The following is a 6,387-nucleotide window of genomic DNA, read 5'->3' as shown; positions in this document are numbered from 1 at the left end:
AATAAAATTCCCACTTTTCACAAAACGAAGCAGGTAAAATGTTATTTACCTATAAGCTTCAAAATGAGCCCAAAATAGTGGTGGGCTAAAAGAATGTTGTAAAAGTTTGAGTGTCCACGAGGCGCATATCTCATTCGTTTAGCGAAACTTTAGATTCATCAAGAAGCTTAGAATGTAAATGAAAAAAGGAGACCAATATTTGCTATTTATTTGATTTCAGTCAAATGCAAGTACCATCCCACATGTGAAATTGCCCATGCCATGAGAAGAGCTATTAAAAACTACAAGTAGACACTCATTTTAAAACAACATAAAGTTGAAGACAACGTCCTAAGATCAGTCATCATTAAAAGCTTGCTTCATCGTTAGCACCTCTCCTGTCGGTGAAATGACGAACACCACGTTGTGGCTTAACGAGACAGCGGCATAGGATCCGTTTGAAAGTGTGTCTGAAATCGCGATGGAAAAACGCGTAGATTAGCGGGTTGAGGAAACTGTTAGCGTAGCCTAACCACGTAATTGCTGCTTGAAGGATTGCATCAAGTTGACAGCCATGACAAAAGGGCATAATCAGATACATCAGGAAAAAAGGGAACCAACAAAATACGAAAACACCCATGATAATCCCAAGAGTTCTGACTGCTTTATGTTCACGTGATATGGAACGCACCTGACGACGAATTGTCTGTTGCTGCCTGTGGGCTAATTGGTGCGAATGACTCCATTCTGTCCACATTCTGTCAGCCTGCGACCTAGCAATTGCGTAAATTCGATGATACATGAACACCATGACCGACAGAGGCACGTAGAAAGACGTCAATGATGAAATGATGGCATATGCTCTATTTACTTGAAGTCCTCAGAAATGAGGATCGCCGAAATTTGAATGAGTACGGTCAGCATACCAACCCATGAATATCGGTATGAACGATATCATAACGGAGCATATCCAGACAAATGCTACCATAATGGAGGCATTCCTCTTTTTTGATTTTGCATTGTAAAGCAGAGGTCTGGTAACGGCCCAGTATTTGTCCACAGATATGATGCACAAATTCAAGATTGAAGCGGTACAGCACATGACATCGCATGACATCCAAAAATGACAGAACAGCCATCCGAAGGACCATTGGCCCTGTACTTCGTACGCCAATGCGAATGGCATCACCAGCACCGCCACAGTTAGATCTGCTACTGCTAAACTTGATAGCAAAAAATTAGTCACATTGTGTAGCGTCGAAAGCTGACAACCGCGATTAAGACAAGGATATTGCCTATAAGCGTCAGGAGAATGATAAAACCCAGAATAACTCCTGCAATAATCGGCTGTGATTGCAATTCACTGGTTGCGTAATTCGATGTGCAGTTAAATGATCCATTGAACATGATGTAAAAATGATCCATTGGAATAATTGCTCACTTGGTAAACCATATCGGTGTACTTCTTCTGATCGATATTAACGATTCTTTGTGACTTTGGCTCTTTAGTTGAACACATCAGGAATGTTTAGACCAAATGAGATCATTTTTGAAAGAATAAAGACTCCTCAGTGACGTTTTCGGTTGATCAGACACATTGAGAACCAATAAATAAATGAAGTCTACGCTTGCGCAACAGAAGTGAATCTCCCTAGAGATAAGAAAGTTATTTTTTGCACTGCATAAAAACTTTGAAATGCTACTCAACGTTCAAGTTTACTGTTTTCTTCAGTTTATAAAACAATGAATGATATGGAAATTATTTGGTTGTGTACTCTCTAGAGTTAGAGAGGATGATCCATTCTGTGAATTATCGTATACATAATCCTACATTTAAATGCCAGAGAGGAAAATTTTTACGAAAGAGAAAATGTTTCTTAGTATTGCCAGTTCCTCTTTTGCCAAGTATGAAGTTTTTTTGGAAATGTCGTAAAATAACACAGATATTTAAATATCACAATAATTCCTATGACGAGTACAATTTGGAAATATACTGCTTATTCGTATTGTATGATAACACTTTATTTGAAAGTTACGATAAAATTGCCTAGGAGTGATTTTTATACTTTCAGGTGAAATGCCATCATATTGATTGATCTATGAAACATGTCGCCATCGCATTGGTAACCATTGTAACCTTCCCTTTCTCTTATCGGCATGGTTCACGTAGATTCTGCATCGTAAACTATTTTATTGTTATTCAGATCAAATATTATAGTGAGCCATACTTCGCTTTAATTAGTCTGTGAGAGGTATACAAAACATATATACTCCCTTTCATACTGTTGTACTTCCAAAGCATTTTGGCAATCTATTACGTGCTTTCTTGGAATGACAATAAAGCAAAGGTTTAATTTCATGTTAGGGTGGACCATTTGATATCCTGAGGGGTGGGGGGCTTGGAAGATTGGGGGGAAAAAAGATGCCAGGTGGAGTTGCTCGAAAAAAAATCTGGCTTTAAGTGGCTGATGAAAAACAATTATGGACCATTGCGACTCGGAAAAAAAAATCTTTGCAATTGTTCGATGCACACTGCAGCATCAATAAAAATCAAGCAGTAGCTCTGGAGTTTTATAAAGCATAACCCATTTCAAGCTTGAGGAACAATATTACTTAGAATTTATTAAACGAGGAACTGAAATAAATACACAAACAAAAACACTGAAAATTGTCAAAAGTTACAGCTACTATCACTGTAGCTTTCAGCAACTGAAAACGAGAACTCGTCTGAAGTGGTCTCATTGAGGAAGATTTTCACACTATTTCAGACGGCTTTTCTCTCAGTCATCTCCTTTATATTCTAAATCACTGAATATGAACAATTGTACAGTATACATGACCTTCTGATTAGAGGAAGTATGCTGAAATTGAAATTGCTCACCAGTGTTTTCCAGAAATGTGTAAATCTGAATGTATGGATTTTGTCAAAATACCACAAGAAAGAAGACAGCCTGCCATGAACTGGGTCAAGTGGACTCAGTCAGTCAAGTGGACTGTTCAACTTGCTAATATCACTCAAACCAGGACACTTGTCAGACAATGACATATTTTTTTCAAGCACAAGTAAATGCCATAAATGTACATGATTTTTAATGTAGGATACCATCATCTCTTCTGATGACATCAGTGATGTTCTCAGAAAAGTTTTCACTGTAAGTTTGTTAATGCTTAATGTAGAACTCAGTAATCAGGTTGTTTGATTTGTATTTTCAGTGTGTTACCCATGGTATAAATAAAATCTATAAACTGATATTTTTGTAAAGTGAATCAAAAATGTACATGTATTTACATATCTTTATTTAGTTTCTTGAATATAGTCTGTGTGCGATAGAACAGCATCTTGTTACTGGGTGTGAAAAACCAAGCAAACAAACATTGCACCGAAATTTGGTAAAAAAAAAAATATCTCGAAGAAGGAAAGTGAAAAAAAAGTTGCCAGCATATGCCCTGTAGAAAAAAAATAATTCATGGTGAAGCAGGTGGGAAAAAAAATAATGGCTCTCCACCAATCTTCCAAGCCCCCCCCCCCCAGGATATCAAATGGTCCACCCCTTAGTTAAAAATCCAGAAGTCAACTTGAGACTCCCCAAGAAAAATGTCAATGTTGGGTGTAGAGTCCCTAACAAAGCGTTAATTGTGTACACGTTACACACATCAAACGTGAAACCATAAAAAACCAATTACATTGTAGTTTCAATGTGCACAGTCGGCGATTGACAACCTTAGCCCTCCACGATAAGCATTTTTTCGCCTTTCTTTCCGAAATTAACAGACACACGTCTTTGGGCGGACGGCGACCGACATCGCAATAGTAAAAGTTTACCAAATATTACTGTGTCTGCTGAAATATTTTATGCTTTTGCGAAAGGGAATGATAAAATTAAAACCCAATTTTTAAAATCTTTTCGGTATAATTAAAATCGTCGTGTTATCACGATTTTTAGTTATATTTAGGAATTATACTATATAGGTGATAAATGTCAGCATTTATCGAATGTGTGTAAAGAGGAAGATAATATGATCAAATATCTGGAAGACAAATGCGGCGCCTTTTTTCTCCATCGTTTGAAGTGTTTGCTTGAAAATGGCGTCGTCATATATCAGCTGTAGCTTCCGGTATCATACAGACATATTGTCAGATTGCTCAAAAACTCTAAATCATATCGCTATCACATTGGCAACCTTTACGACCTGTCTTTTATCTTACCGACATGTATGGTAAAACTGTACGTGAATTCTCCGAAGAAGCTCTCCAAATTCTGTATTTTACACTGGTTTGTACGCATTCAGGTCAAACAGTGATCCATCTTTGCTTTTAAATGTCCAAAAAGTATATCTTCATGTGCTGATGGCGGTTGTCATTACATGTGAAAGCAAGGCTTAGCATACAGTTGTAAGCAAATGACTGCAGGGCATATCTCAATGTTTGCGGAAGTGACATTCATGTGTGACTAAACATTATATCAATAATGGACCTCATTGGCGGTATGTTGTGATCCACAAATAATCGATTCAAATTAATGAGAAATCAACAATTTAGAATTCTTGCGAAATAAAGGTAGCTTTACGTCATGTGGTTCATTAATTTTGGGGCATCGTTAAAGTACGATGAACTTTTGGGACATTTGGGACAGACTTTGGGACTCAAAATCTAACCTTTCTTTACTATTCTACATTGTGTGCGGACTTTTGTCGAGTAAATAGAATTTTTGCCATCCTGAACGTTGCCCAAAAAAGTTAATCTTTTAATCTCCTCGTTATTTTAACTTTCGTTGAAGACTGTGGCACTTTGAAGATTTCTTGAGCATAGCATGGTCTTATGTTTAAAAAACTTTTGTTAGTCGATTTGTGTGTAGGCCTATTAATAATCGTTCGTCAGAAGGTTAGAAACGAGTGCACACAACTTTGAGGAATGTAGTTTGGGAGCTAGAAATTGCCGTCCAGTTTACTTCATTTTAAACGCCACAACTATCACGTGAGTTTTAAACAATTCAATTTACAAATCTCAGACGTTTAATCATTAGACCTTTTAAACAGTAGCCGCCAAAGTAACGCCCTGTAATCAAAGTTCAGGTAAAATCATCATTCGTAAAGTGAATCATCGCCTGTAATTATTGAATAAACTCGTATCAAGTTTCTGTTATTATAAATGTAAAGTCATAAAGCGAATGACAGCAGTGATAGGTTTTCACCTGTCTAATAACTACGTTACAGGAAGATTATACCTAGAGTTTGCTATTTGTTGTATTAATGACATTTCTATTATTACCCTTAAAAATGGTTTGTTCAACTGCACACTCTGTGTTAGATCAAATAGCGTAGGCCTAGTCATAGACCCTATTTTAGGGTCTATTGGCTTATGAAAGTAAATTAAATTGTCTTGTTGCGGAATAAAATGTAAATCAATGGTGATATAAAATCCCCCTCTGCCTTAAACCTACACAGGTGTTCAGCAATCATACAGTCCAAGACTCTAAATGTATCACCTAATGGGGACGGGCAGTTAGAATATGGATCATGTGAATAGCGGGGCTAATGATTCTTTCTGTAAGTGGTAACTCAATGAGAAGCGAAAGAATATTATGGTGAAAGATATAACATAAAGTTACAGATATTGCAAACATGTCATGATGCACAGAATATTTCACATGAAAAAGTACTTTTATAATAATTGTTTATTTGTTTATAGCGACTCTCTGCTTGAGCATTTTATCTATCATGATAATCTTGTAATGAGATCAGTTCTGTACAGTGTGTCATTGTCCAAGAGTTGAAGGGAAACTTTTGAGAATCAGTCACCTAGAGGTGTATTGATTACTTTCAGTTGATGAACAAATAACAAACGAGAATGTAATTGATGAGTACAGAAAGTGTATCATTATGTTGTTTTACGGTTTGTCTCTTGTTCTGATTTATCACGTGGTTCTGTGACAGCTGTAACTTTAAATTGACACGATCGACGTCAGAGTTTTGCTTATTTGTTCGTTTTATTCCGCTTGTTCTGAGACTTCGACATATCATAAAGACAAAATGCCATTTATAATATGTGTGTGTGTGTGTGTGTGTGTGTGTGTGTACAATATAATATAATATATCTATATCTATATCTATCTATATCTATATATATATATATATATATATATATATATATATATATATATATATATATATATATATATATATATATATAAATACTGGTTGTGGTATCAAAGCGGGACGATAGAAGGTTTGGCAACAGCTTTCAGTAGCCCTACGTCTCCTTCCTTTTTAGGTGTTTGGGATTGTCGCACATAGAAGAGTCTGACGAAATGCCCTTCGACTATCATTAAAAAAATTAATCCTGCTTATTTGCTAGTATCACTTTCTACTCTCCCAACTTAGACCTTATCGGAAAATCTCCCCACTACG

The sequence above is a fragment of the Ptychodera flava genome, chromosome 20, assembly GCF_041260155.1.
Source record: "Ptychodera flava strain L36383 chromosome 20, AS_Pfla_20210202, whole genome shotgun sequence".
Classification (NCBI taxonomy): domain Eukaryota; kingdom Metazoa; phylum Hemichordata; class Enteropneusta; family Ptychoderidae; genus Ptychodera; species Ptychodera flava.
Note: the sequence above shows the minus strand (reverse complement) of the source record.